The following is a 14,970-nucleotide window of genomic DNA, read 5'->3' on the forward strand; positions in this document are numbered from 1 at the left end:
ACAGGTGGTCTAACACAGTGTTTCTTGACCATTGGGTTAATTCTCAACTGTGGTCCGTATGTGCCAGAGCGGTACTCAGTGGAACAAAACCCAAAACCAGTGAAGTTGGCACATTGTGTAAATCGTAAATAAAAACAGAATACAATGATTTGCTAAACCTTTTCAACCTATATTCAATTGAATAGACTGCAAAGACAAGATACTTAACGTTCAAACTGGAGAACGTTATTTTCTGCAAATATTAGCTCATTTGGAATTTGATGCTTGCATCATGTTTAAAAAGAAGCTGGCACAAGTGGCAAAAAAGACTGAGAAAGTTGAGGAATGCTCATCAAACACTTATTTGGAACATCCCACAGGTGAACAGGTGGGTGCCATGATTGGGTATAAAAACAGCTTCCACGAAATGCTCAGTCATTCACAAACAAGGATGGGACGAGGGTCACCACTTTTGTCAACAAATGCGTAAGCAAATTGTTTAAGAACAACGTTTCTCAAACAGCTATTGCGAGGAATATAGGGAGTTCACCATCTACGGTCTGTAACATCATCAAAAGTTTCAGAGAATCTGGAGAAATCACTTTACATAAGCAGCAGGCCCGTGACCTTCGATCCCTTATGCGGTACTGTATCAAAAAGCAACACCAGTGTGTAAAGGATATCACCACATGGGCTCAGAAACACTTCAGAAAACCACTGTCAGTAACTACAGTTGGTTGCTACATCTGTAAGTGCAAGTTAAAAACTCTACTATGCCAAGCGAAAGCCATTTATCAACAACACCCAGAAACGCCGCCGGATTCGCTGGGCCGGAGCTCATCTAAGATGGATGTATGTACATTTTCAGCATTAATGGTGCCTTCACAGATGTGTAAGTTACCCATGCTTTGGGCACTAATACACCCCCATAGCATCACAGATGCTGGCTTTTGCGCCTATAACAATCCGGATGGTTCTTTTTGTCTTTGTTCCGGAGGACATGACGTCCACAGTTTCGAAAAACAATTTGAAATGTGGACTCATCATTTTCCACTTTGCATCAGTCCATCTTAGATGAGCTCAGGCCCAGCGAAGCCGGCGGCATTTCTGGGTGTTGTTGATAAATGGCTTTTGCATAGTAGAGTTTTAACTTGCACTTACAGATGTAGCGACGAACTGTAGATACTGACAGTGGTTTTCTGAAGTGTTCCTGAGCCCATGTGGTGATATCCTTTACACACTGATGTCGGTTTTTGATGCAGTACTGCCTGAGGGATCGAAGGTCACGGGCACTCAATGTTGTTTTTCGACCTTGCCGCTTACGTGCAGCGATTTCTCCAGATTCCCTGAACCTTTTGATGATATTACGGACCATAGAGGGTGACATTTCTAAATTCCTTGCAGTAGCTTGTTGAGAAATGTTGTTCTTAAACTGACAATTTCCTCATGCATTTTATTCACAAAGTGGTGACCCTCGCCCCATGCTTGTTTTTGAATGACCGATCATTTCATGGAAGCTGCTTTTATACCCAATCATGGCACCCACCTGTTCCCAATTAGCCTGTTCACCTGTGGGATGTTCCAAATAAGTGTTTGATGAGAAGCCCTCAACTTTCTCAGTCTTTTTGCCACTTGTGCCAGCTTTTTTTAAATATGTTGCAGGCACCTAATTCCAAATGAGCTAATATTTGCAAAAAATAACAAAGTTTACCAGTTCAAACGTTAAGTATCTTGTCTTTGCAGTCTATTCAATAGAATATAGGCTGAAAAGGATTTGCAAATGATAGTGTTCTGTTTTTGTTCACGATTTACACAACGTGGCAACTTCACTGGTTTTGGGTTTTGGGCAATAATATAAACTATTGGAAAAGACTAGGGATGTCCGATAATATCGGACTGCTGATATTATCGGCCGATAAATGCTTTAAAATGTAATATCGGAAATGATCGGTATCTGTTTCAAAAAGTAAAATGTATGACTTTTTAAAACGCCGCTGTGTACACGAACGTAGGAAGAAGTACAGGGCGCCAATAAACCTTGAAGGCACTGCCTTTGAGTGCCAGCCCATCACATAATATCTACGGCTTTTGACACACTCTCACAAGCGAATGCAAGACATACTTGATCAACAGCCATACAGGTCACACTGAGGGTGGCCGTATAAACAACTTTAACACTGTTGCAAATATGCGCCACACTGTGAACCCACACCAAACAAGAATGACAAACACATTTCGGGAGAACATCCACACCGTAACACAACATAAACACAACAGGACAAATACCCAGAACCCCTTGCAGCACTAACTCTTCCGGGACGCTACAATATACACCACCCCCTACCCCCTATCCCCCTAACCCCGCCCACCTCAACCTCCTCATGCTCTCTCAGGGAGAGCATGTCCCAAATTCCAAGCTGCTGTTTTGAGGCATGTTAAAAAAAATAATGCACTTTGTGACTTCAATAATAAATATGGCAGTGCCATGTTGGCATTTTTTTCCCATAACTTGAGTTGATTTATTTTGGAAAACCTTGTTGCATTGTTTAATGCATCCAGCGGGGCATCACAACAAAATTAGGCATAATAATGTGTTAATTCCAAAACTGTATATATCGGTATCGGTTGATATCGGTAATTAAGAGTTGGACAATATCGGATATCGGCAAAAAGCCATTATCGGACATCTCTAGAAAAGACCATGTTTTTCCATTTTTTTTGTTTTTTTACCTGCAAAAACATTTATGATTGTGACTAAAAGTTAACATGCTAGCAACTTTCATTAGCCTGTGTTTCTGCATGTGTGCACATTAGAAAGCATCCTTGGTGCATTGGGGGCAGGGATTGAGGTGTTGCTGCACTGATGTCTGCATGAGGACGGTGTGATGCTGGAGGATGAGTGTCTTCCGGCCTGTTTATAGTTTAAACATTGAAAAATGACTCAGCGCTTTGCTGAACGACATCACGCCGAGTGTCACCTTGACCAGACCTTAGAGGCTCAGCACTGATTGAAAGATGGAACAAGTCCTATTGAGCTGTGAGATGTTCATGCAGACTGATATGGAGCGGTGCCCACTGTGGACAGGTGTTTAAAAGCTAGTTAGTTAGGTTGATTTATTCTTCTTATAACTGTCCTGAGTGCTTTGGCTTCTGGTGTGGAGCGGCTGACATCTTCTAGAATCATTTTATGGGAGAGATTCATGGAGGTGCCTCAAGGCTGTCGGGCAGCGTGGAGGCCACTGGAAACTCATTAGGCCTCACTGCACTTTGTGCTGACTGATCCTCTTCTGACCCACTTGTGTCCGTCTGCCCCGTCCCGGAATGATGATTCATCCTCCTGCTGCCTTGTGCCGACTTCCATGCCAGCTCATAGCTGGTAATGCACCAGTATAACACGTGCTAACACATGACAATATTTTAGCACATGCTAACTGTACCGGTTAGTGAAATGTTCCATTCTTCCCAGTTTTGTGCTGTTCTTCCAGGGTTTCCCCTCGCTTGCCAACATACTTGTGGCGGTGGGAGCCTGGTCAGTATGACGTCATTATATAATTTGCATCATTATCAATGATGCTTATATTTTATGAAAAATGGTGTACATGCATATATTTTCTCTTATATTATATTGTTTTGCACTATTTTTCCATTGTTGTTGTTGTTGTTGTTGTACAATGTACCACAGTCTACATACCACATACTTGCCAACCCTCCCGGATTTTCCGGGAGACTCACGAAATTCAGCGCCTCTCTCGAAAACCTCCCGGGACAAATTATCTCCCGAAAATCTCCCGAAATTCAGGCGGACTCAGGTCCATCCGGACCTGAGTCCGCTTTCCCACAATATAAACGGCATGTCTGCCCAATCACATTATAACTGTAGAATGATCGAGGGCGAGTTCTTGGATTCTTATGTGGGTTTATTGTTAGGCAGTTTCATTAACGTCCTCCCAGCGCAGTAACAACACACAACAACAGCAGTCAAGTTTTCGTCTACCGTAAAGCAGTTCGTCTGCCGTAAACAGCAATGTTGTGACACTCTTAAACAGGACAATACTGCCATCTAGTGCATTTGATGAAAGTACTTTTGTGCGTGCCACACAGCAATGCATCATCAGAGAGGGTGTTCAGCATGGTTGTAATATAGTGACAGAGAATAGAACAAGGATGGACAATTCAACCCTTAACTCAACAAGTATATGTGTAAATAAATGAACACTGAAATTCAAGTATTTATTTTATTTATATATGTATGTATGTATATATATATATATATATATATATATATATATATATATATATATATATATATATATATATATATATATATATATATATATATATATATATATATATATACATACATACATACATACATACGTGTGTGTGTGTGTGTGTGTGTGTGTGTGTGTGTGTGTGTGTGTGTGTGTGTGTGTGTGTGTGTGTGTGTGTGTGTGTGTGTGTGTATGTATGTGTATATATATATATATGTGTGTATGTATGTATGTATATCTCTTAACCACGCCCTTCCACCTCCCGAAATCGGAGGTCTCAAGGTTGGCAAGTATGACATACCAGTCAGTGGTGGCTGCTGGTCTTTCAAGTCGGGGAAGCTCATTTTCAGCTCCTCTCGAAACACAAATTCAGTCTCCAATAGCCGATAAAATATTTTTACAAAGAAAACGTCACTTGCAGTATTGTAAAATTCTCCATATCAACAAAGAACAACAGAATAAAACTTAAATAATGCTCTGACAGTGAGTTTATATTTCAAAATCGCTGATTCGCTCATTTTGCTGCCAATCAAAAAGGGATTCAGCCTCACCCCGGATTCCCACTGGATGCGTAATGGCTGCTGAATGGTGCTGCCACGGAATGTCTCCGCCATCTGCTGCCTGCCAATCCCCACCGCCATCATTTTGATGTGCATTGTTGACTTTTACGAGATCTCGCAAATCCGCGCATAATCTCTTCTTAAGGGGAGTTGTAGTAAAGCAAACCACACACACATTTGAGAGGAGCAGAAGCAAATAAACTCGGTCCTGCCATTCGAGATACGTAAGCGCTGCTCAACGGCAACACTGCGGAACGTCTTGAGCTTTGCCGTCCATCAATACCCACAGGCGGGCGTCTGTGACGGCACCAACTTGACATGACTAGTGGAAAAGTAGACCACTTTTCCTTGCAGAACAAGAACTTTATTTTTTCATTATTGCTAGCAAGCATCAACACACAGTGACAACATCCCTTGGGACACACACACACACACACACACACACACACCTCATTCAACTCCCGCCAACCACTACCCTACTTACCCTGGTATCCGCTGGTATTTGACAAAGGCCCCATAATAGCTGTTCAGGGTAGGCCTGTTATATTATTCTGTTATTTGGGACCACCCAGAAATTCATCATGTCCTCATTCATTCGTGTCAGCGAGGCGAAATTATGTCTGAAAACCTTTTGACAAGTTCACTTCAGGTCCGTCCCCACCCATTAGGGCATTTCCAAGTGTAAATTACAATCCGCCTTCAACACATTTTATGTTTAAATTAAACCGGTTTTATTGTATGTTAAGCGCAGGGAGTACGGTATGGGCATGGCACAGCCATGCACAAGGGGTGCGGCGGTGGTGGAAATGATTGTGTGTTCATGAACCCTGAAAAAAATGATCCGATTATGACGTTATTATTTTATGCATCACACCTTAAATCGGAATAATTTCTTTTGATATGCACAGCACGTACCGTAAACGAAAGTGGAAGAAGACTAAGCCGTAACTTCCGCTGCAAACAAACATGGCTCTGTGCATTTCTGCTTGTCCGACGTTGTTACGTTATTTATAATTTTTCCTTTTGTTAGCTACTTTTTGTTTTACCTCTCTTTTTGAAATGGAGCTGCTCTCTGCCCGCTATGTTGAGTTATGTACGGGTTGCCGTAGTTTCTGTAGTCGCACACGTGACGTCATCAGGGCACGTATTCATGTTGCGTGCCGAAGGCTAGCAGTTAGCACTTGGAGTAGCCGTAAGGTTGTGAATAAAACAGTTCGTTGAGACAGCGACTGGATCCTTTCTTTTTTTGTTTCATCAAGACATGACGCTCTAAACCATACTTTTGTTTTTGATAGTCTTGGTTTTAGAGCAACAAACTCAACAGTATATATTTTTTATTTATTTATTTATTTATTTTATTTATTTATTTTTTTTTCCACTTCAGTATATAACGGTACTGCACACACTTTTTCTGCAGGCGAGCTACTTTTCAATTGACCAAGTCGAGGGGATCTACCTCATTCATACAAACCCTCTTTCCATATGAGTTGGGAAATTGTGTTAGATGTAAATATAAACGGAATACAATGATTTGCAAATCCTTTTCAACCCATATTCAATTGAATGCACTACAAAGACAAGGTATTTGATGTTCAAACTCAAACTCAAACTTTTTTTTTTTTTTTTTTGCAAATAATAATTAACTTAGAATTTCATGGCTGCAACACGTGCCAAAGTAGTTGGGAAAGGGCATGTTCACCACTGTGTTACATGGCCTTTCCTTTTAACAACACTCAGTAAACGTTTGGGAACTGAGGAGACACATTTTTTAAGCTTCCCAGGTGGAATTCTTTCCCATTCTTGCTTGATGTACAGCTTAAGTTGTTCAACAGTCCGGGGGTCTCCGTTGTGGTATTTTAGGCTTCATAATGCGGCACACATTTTCAATGGGAGACATGTCTGGACTACAGGCAGGCCAGTCTAGTACCCGCACTCTTTTACTATGAAGCCACGTTGATGTAACACGTGGCTTGGCATTGTCTTGCTGAAATAAGCAGGGGCGCCCTTGGTAATGTTGCTTGGATGGCAACATATGTTGCTCCAAAACCTGTATGTACCTTTCAGCATTAATGGCACCTTCACAGATGTGTAAGTTACCCATGTCTTGGGCACTAATACACCCCCATACCATCACAGAGGCTGGCCTTTCAACTTTGCGCCTATAACAATCCGGATGGTTCTTTTCCTCTTTGGTCCGGAGGACACGATGTCCACGGTTTCCAAAAACAATTTGAAATGTGGACTCGTCAGACCACAGAACACTTTTCCACTTTGTATCAGTCCATCTTAGATGAGCTCAGGCCCAGCGAAGCCGACGGCGTTTCTGGGTGTTGTTGATAAACAGTTTTTGCCTTGCATAGGAGAGTTTTAACTTGCACTTACAGATGTAGCGACCAACTATAGTTACTGACAGTGGGTTTCTGAAGTGTTCCTGAGCCCATGTGGTGATATCCTTTACACACTGATGTCGCTTGTTGATGCAGTACAGCCTGAGGGATCGAAGGTCACAGGCTTAGCTGCTTACGTGCAGTGATTTCTCCAAATTCTCTGAACCCTTTGATGATATTACAGACCATAGATGGAGAAATCCCTAAATTCCTTGCAATAGCTGGTTGAGAAAGGTTTTTCTTAAACTGTTCAACAATTTGCTCACGCATTTGTTGAGGTGGTGACCCTCGCCCCATCCTTGTTTGTGAATGACTGAGCATTTCATGGAATCTACTTTTATACCCAATCATGGTACCCACCTGTTCCCAAATTGCCTGTTCACCTGTGGGATGTTCCAAGTAAGTGTTTGATGAGCATTCCTCAACTTTATCAGTATTTATTGCCACCTTTCCCAACTTCTTTGTCACGTGTTGCTGGCATCCAATTCTAAAGTTAATGATTATTTGCAAAAAAAAAAAAAAAAGTTTATCAGTTTGAACATCACATATGTTGTCTTTGTAGCATATTCAACTGAATATGGGTTGAAAATTATTTGCAAATCATTGTATTCCGTTTGTATTTACATCTAACACAATTTCCCAACTCATATGGAAACGGGGTTTGTATATATATATATGTATATATATATATATATATATATATATTTATATTTATTTATATATTTATTTATTTATGAAAGATATGTTTTTGTTAACAAGTTAATTGTGTTTAATGATAATAAAAGTATGTTTAACATATAGATTCCTTTCTTTCATGAAGACAAGAATATAAGTTGGTGTATTACCTGATTCTGATGACTTGCATTGATTGGAATAAGACAGACGGGCTGATAACGTCCACATTTTCAAATATAGGAGAAAAAAAGTCCTCCTTTCTGTCCAATACCACATGAAAGTGGTTGGTTTTTGGCATGTTATTTGTCCATCTTCCATACTCCTTTTTATACACTTGACAAGAAATACATTGGCGGCAAACTCCGTAGCTTGCTTGCTTGTGCAAGGCAGCTTTCTGAGACTCTTATTTTGTAAGCGCAGGCTGAAAATGTAATGTCAGTTCTTATGTGTCTTGTACATGTTAAAGAATGGACAATAATAAAGCATCCTGATTAAGCAGTGCTTTTATTGTGAAGATAGGAACTGTGCAGTCCGTCTTTAAGAGTTTTGACGGCAGGTACGGCGCGAGAGTCTGTTGAAATAAAAAGTGTTTCTCGCCCTCCTGTCAGTCATTTTTTCCTGATAATGAGCCCGCAGCAGCCAGCGTCATCTCACAAGACCCTCGGGTACCGTGAATGTCAATCAAGTGACGAAAGTGACGTCTTGGTGAAGATTGATGATCGCTAATATTTAGGTCTATTTCTTTAATGCTTGGCTGTGGATCGACTGACACACCCTCCGCGATCGACCGGTAGCTCGCGATCGACGTAATGTGCACCCCTGAGCTAGACAATCGATTAATTCCAAGACAAATACATTTAGTCCCCGCCTTACCACTAAATTTAAAGACATGCGCAGTAAGGATCATTTAGACCCAAATGTCAGAAGTGTTTTCATGCGCTCCAATCTGAATAACTATCGGCATAAACCAACCGTCTCGATCGGAATGAGATTTTGATCTGAACGCGAGTGATCGGGTCAGAATATTCCGAATGGCTTGTTTACAATAACCATTTTTATTGTGGTTTAGCTTTTAATCCGATTAATTGTGTCTAAGTGCACATAATTACTGACTTGAATGGAAACCGAAAGAGTATGCGCCGTTTCGCATCCAGTGGAAATCTGGGGTCAGACAGATCATCCAATCATCATGCGGAAGCCCGGCATCAAGGCCAGCCAGCCGAGCCCACTTCTCATTCACTTTCAGGGACGCTCGAGCATCTATCCAATGATTGTCTAGTTTGACTGCAGTGAAAGTTTGAATGCAATGGATGCTTGGCATTAGCACTGTTTAATGCATTGTGAAGCTACAAGAATGAATGAGAAGAAAGTTGCGTCAGCTGTCGCCAAAGGAGCTGAGTGTGAACAAGAGTTGAACGGATTCTAGCGTTCGGGAAGTCGGCTTCTTGGCAAGGATTGGCTCCAAGGGCTGGGTTGGTGGGTCAGGGGTGCAAAGCCAATTTGCTGGTCGTACTGTCGACACAGGCCCCTCGTGCAATTTCTCTCCTTAAATGAGTGCCATTGTCCTATTAATATTTGCACACTGCACATTTTGGAGATCGCTGTCCGTGGGAATATCTCGAATATATTAATGTGCGTACACATTGCAGACATGCTGTTTTGGTTCCAGAAAATTGTGTGCGTCTGCCTTACGTCGTCACAACATCCTGTTTTCGCAGTGTTTTTTCTGTGATCAAAGTTTTTGGTGGACAAATTTTTGGTGCGTCACTAGTCAGTAGTGCGTAAATAATAAGTTATATATATATCCATTCATACAATATATTGCTTTAATTAGTTTTCACATAAAATACCCTTGATTTAAGGAGTGGCAGCTTTTATCTTTCCGTGGCGTGGTGCCACAATCAAATATTTATAAGGGAAACCCTGCCATTGTTTGCCAACACGTCTCACCTGTTATCCAGGTGTTGACAACATTCCTGCTAAGACCATTACAGTAAATGTCAAGTTGGAAAGGATTCAGAAAGTCGTCCATCCCATTTTGTCTCCTCTGCTTCGTCTTCTTCCTCTTCAAACTGAGGAGGTCATTGTTTCCATCGCCTCACTGCTTCCCTCTTTGGAAAATGTTGTGTCAGCAAATCCTCCTCACACAAATTTCACTTGTGTCAACTTTACGTTGACTTGACTCTTTTGCTAACCTTCTGTTTTTCTGTCATGGGTCCAAAATGCTAGTTTCACCTTGTTCTCATCTGTATCCTCATGGGAAGAATATTCAATCTCCAGACAAAAGTATTGCGACAGCTACAGGAAATGAAAACTGAACATGTGGAGTCTTTGCAGCTGAAACAGCTTGCACTATTTTGAGAAAACTTTCTTGAACAGTTTTGAGGTCACTGATCTTGGGTTTGTTTGAGTTATTCCACACCAAACTCATCTGAGCAAGCCTTTATGGAACTTGCTTTATACACCTGAGGAAGAAAAAGTGCCTTACCCAAAGTGTTCCCAAAAAGCTTACAAATGTCCACAATGTCTTTCTAAGATGAAAAATCAAGGACTCTCATCCAACATCTTGTTGATTGATTGGTTACAAGAGCTGGGTCATTTGAGATCCAAAATCTCAGTGAGAACTATTCCAAAAGGTCCAGACTCCAGACTAGGGATGTCCCGATCCAGGTTTTTGCACTTCCGATTCGATACCGATATTGTTTTTGCACTTCCAATCCGATACTGATACTGACCGATACCGATACTGGCCTATCCGAGCATGTATTAAAGTTTAAAGTTATTTAGCCTACTTAGTTGTCAGAATCATGTTGAAAAGGGTTTTAGTACTCTTGATAACAACTAACCAGCTGAATTAGGTGAGTTTGAATAATACACAATGGTTGGTAACAAGAAACTGACCTGTTTATTCAAGGATAAACACAAAATAGACAAAATTATACATGACAAACAGAAATGGCATCATTGAAACAAGGGCTGGGCGATATGGCCTTTTTTTAATATTGCGATATTTTAAGGCCATATTGCGATACACGATATATATATGTAGCTGAGATAGGCTCCAGCGCCCCCCGCGACCCCAAAGGGAATAAGCGGTAGAAAATGGATGGATGGGATGGATATATATCTCGATATTTTGCCTCAGCCTTGAATGAACACTTGATGCATATAATCACAGCAGTATGATGATTCTATGTGTTTTGATTGATTGATTGAGACTTTTATTAGTAGGTTGCACAGTGAAGTACATATTCCGTACAATTGACCACTAAATGGTAACACCCGAACAAGTTTTTCAACTTGTTTAAGTCGGGGTCCACTTAAATTGATTCATGATACAGATATATACTATCAGATATATACTATCATCATAATACAGTCATCACACAAGATAATCACATTGAATTATTTACATTATTTATAATCCAGGGTGTGGAGGGGGGCGCCGGATGTAAGTGTCAAAAAGACAGCCAAAAGAGTTTGATATGAGAATAAATCTAAAGTTAAAATATAGGGTAGAAATGCATCCATTTGCAGGAAATGTAGTCTTGATTTTCAACATTTTCTTTCAAGGCTTGCATGTCTACATTAAAACATTCTTCTTCATACTGCATTAATATATGGTACTTTTAAACTTTCATGCAGAGAAGGAAATCACAACTTAAAAAATCACAAATTTTTTCATACGGTGTTGATGTGGAAATTTTTGCCTCGGCATTTTGATGGTGTGGACGTGTGGCACCGAATGGAGATAAGCGTCTCGACAGACGTTATAATATTTGAACAATGATGACGAAAACCATTTTCTCTGTCGTGTCCGTGTGTTGAAAATTGTTATGCGCTTATTTTTTTATTTGATTTTGTGCGTGACATATAATTGCTATGCGCAGAGGACGTTTAAACAGTGCGCAATTGCACAAGCGCGCACTTTAGAGAGAACGTTGGTCACACGGCTGCGCTAGCATCACAGCTAACATTAGCCATGCTGCTACCTCTCTGCTCGGGGAGGATGTATACGTATGTGACGTATGACGTGACAGTATGTGACGTATGACGTGACAGTATGTGACGTGTGTAAGAAGGTGCGCTTGCTGTCTGTGAGAAGCACAGACACAGAAAAGAGTGAATAGAGCCTGTCGTGTAATGCCAGCAGCTAAAAGCAACTGCGTGAGAATCCACAGACCTGTGGATGTGTTGAAGGTGTGCTGGAAAATGCGGAACGGAAATTAGGGAGCTGCAGAAAAGTGGAATGTACTATTTAAATAGGTGCGTTGGAAAACACGGAGCGGAGTTTTTTTTTTTAACTGGATCTGGATCGGCATTTTCCCATGCCTTGCTGATACGCATTTTTTTGCAAATATCGGCGGCCGATCCGATCCAAATATCGGATCGGGACATCCCTAGTGAGAACTATTCCAAAAGGTCCAGACTCCAGACTAGAATTAAGTTGATAAAACAATATCAATATCACAATGTCATCGATATCAATATAAAATGTGTTGGATAAAAAGTTACATGTTTTTTGGTCGGAAGAAGTCGGAAATAATGAAGCATAGTTAGTTGCATGAACAAAGGCACTCGTGGTCTGGTAAGGTAGCAAAACAGAAAGTTGTCAGTGAGTAATGAGAGGGACACACTTAACAGCCAGTCGCGTAACAGTATCAACTATCAAGTTTGGTTGCACCATTTCGCTGCTTTTCTGCGGATTTTTTGCACGGAATGAGAAAATGAATACAAAATGAGTGCTGCAGAGAGCAAATAAATGATCGATTAAACAGGAAAAGCTACCTTGACAGTTACCCGTCAGCCATCCGAAAACTTAAAGGACTATACCAGGGGTCGGCAACCCGCGGCTCCGGAGCCGCATGCGGCTCTTTGATCACTCTGATGCGGCTCAGCAGCTTACTAGCCGACCCCCCGATTTTCCCGGGAGACTCCCGAATTTCAATGCCTCTCTGCAGAGAACTCCCGGGATTAATATTGTCCGATTTTCACCCTTACATTTATAATAAGGGCGTGCCATGATGGTGTGAATGTGAGTGTGAATGTTGTCTGTCTATCTGTGTTGGCCCTGCGATGAGGTGGCGACTTGTCCAGGGTGTACGCCGCCTTCCGCCCGATTGTAGCTGAGATAGGCTCCAGCGCCCCCCGCGACCCCAAAGGGAATAAGCGGTAGAAAATGGATGGATGGATGGATGATGGTATAGCATTTGGTGCCCTCTACAATCTGTATTAACAGCAAGCCAGCCCAACCCCTTGTTATGCAGCATGCATCTTCTGCTTGCACACGTACGTGACAGCAAGGCATACTTTGTCAACAGCCACACAGGTTACACTGACGGTGACCATATAAAACAACTTTAACACTCTTAACTCTTTAACACATTTTGGGAGAACATCTGCACCTTCACACAACATAAACACAACAGAATAAATACCCAGAATCCCATGCAGCCCTGACTCTTCCGGGCTACATTATACACCCCTGCTACCACCAAACCCCGCCCCCACCCCAACCCTGCTCCCTCACACATCAACCACCCCCCTCCCCCCTCTGTGCGTCGGTTGAGGTGGGCGGGGTTTGGTAGCGGGGGTGTATAATGTAGCCCGGAAGCGTTAGGGCTGCATGGGATTCTGGGTATTTGTCCTGTTGTGTTTATGTTGTTACGGTGCAGATGTTCTCCCGAAATGTGTTTGTCATTCTTGTTTGGTGTGGGTTCACAGTGTGGCGCATTATTAGTAAGAGTGTTAAAGTTTTTTTTTTTTTATACCGTCAGTGTAACCTGTGTGGTTGTTGACCAAGTATGCCTTGCTGTCACGTGCATGAGCATTACGCAAGCGAAAGCCTCATACAACGTGTGGCTGATCAGGCACGCTGGATATAGTGGGTGCTATATGCCGTATCATCACGGCACGCATGACGCTGACAAGCGCCAGTCATATAAAACCCGGGTGCCGCACCAGCATTTAAATTCCATATTAAGGTGTGGGCAGCGTGTCTGAGATCCCTGATGAAAAAATACTTTTTATGCAACGTTATTTCATTTTAAATTTACATTTTTTTTTGTGGCTCCCATTGTTATCTTTAATTTGTGAAACTGGTCAAAATGGCTCTTTGACTGGTAAAGGTTGCCGACCCCTGGACTATACGTTGCACCTCATCTCCTGTTATTACTTTACCAAAGCATTGTTCAACCCATCCTTATGTACTGTTCCACATGTTTTTTTCACCATGCTTTCTGTAACCAACCGGACCAAACTCACGCATTACAAACATAGCAGCTAAAATCATCGGCCTACCCACACCCAACATTTCAGACTTAAACCACAGGTCCATCACTCGACTGGCAAAAACAATAGTCCAGGATATCACTCACCCACTACACCAATACATCACCCCACTACCATCAGGGCGCAGGTACAGAACTATCACATTCCGGAGGGCCCGCCTCAGGAAAAGCCTTATCCCTGCAGCTATAGCCGTCCTTAACAGCAGGCCCGGCCGACCTGTCTGACAAGCCTGTAAATGTGTGTTGGTCATGTAGGATGTCTTTTTGTTATTTTTTGTGATGTGTAATGTCTATTGTTTAAATGTACGGCAGTGACAATGAATTTCCCCAAGGGGACCAATAAATCTAAATCTAATCTAAATCTTGGCACTAGGGCAGTTTTTTGGATTTTTTTCAAACGGGTCCAGGGTGCACCCTGCCTTCCGCCCGAATGCAGCTGAGATAGGCTCCAGCACCCCCCGCGACCCCAAAAAAGGGACAAGCGGTAGAAAATGGATGGATGGGTCGTATTCCTTGGCCCACTTATCTTTTCAACGGATGTACGGAAACAACAGGTAGGAACTAAAGGACAGGACTTTAGAAATAAAAGAAATAACAAATTGTGCTACTTTAAAATGATAATTTGGTCCAATATTATTAAAAAAATAGTTACTGCATAACATAATTTCATTTCAACACTTAAATAAGAATAACAGGCCAAATTAAATGTTGCACAGGCCACTTGACTTCTTGGGAGTAAACCTGCAAAAAAGTTTTGCTCAGGTTTCTCTGTTTACATTTTCAAACGTTGCACTATTTTGTTGTACTT

At 41.7% G+C, this 14,970-nt stretch overlaps 1 protein-coding gene across 1 annotated transcript in view; it reads left to right on the forward strand.

Moving 5' to 3' along the window:
- chsy1 (chondroitin sulfate synthase 1) overlaps positions 1-14,970 on the forward strand; it is a 98,772-nt gene that overhangs the window by 41,544 nt on the left and 42,258 nt on the right. The window lies entirely within an intron of this gene.

Source organism: Nerophis lumbriciformis, linkage group LG06 (assembly GCF_033978685.3).
Source record: "Nerophis lumbriciformis linkage group LG06, RoL_Nlum_v2.1, whole genome shotgun sequence".
NCBI lineage: Eukaryota > Metazoa > Chordata > Actinopteri > Syngnathiformes > Syngnathidae > Nerophis > Nerophis lumbriciformis.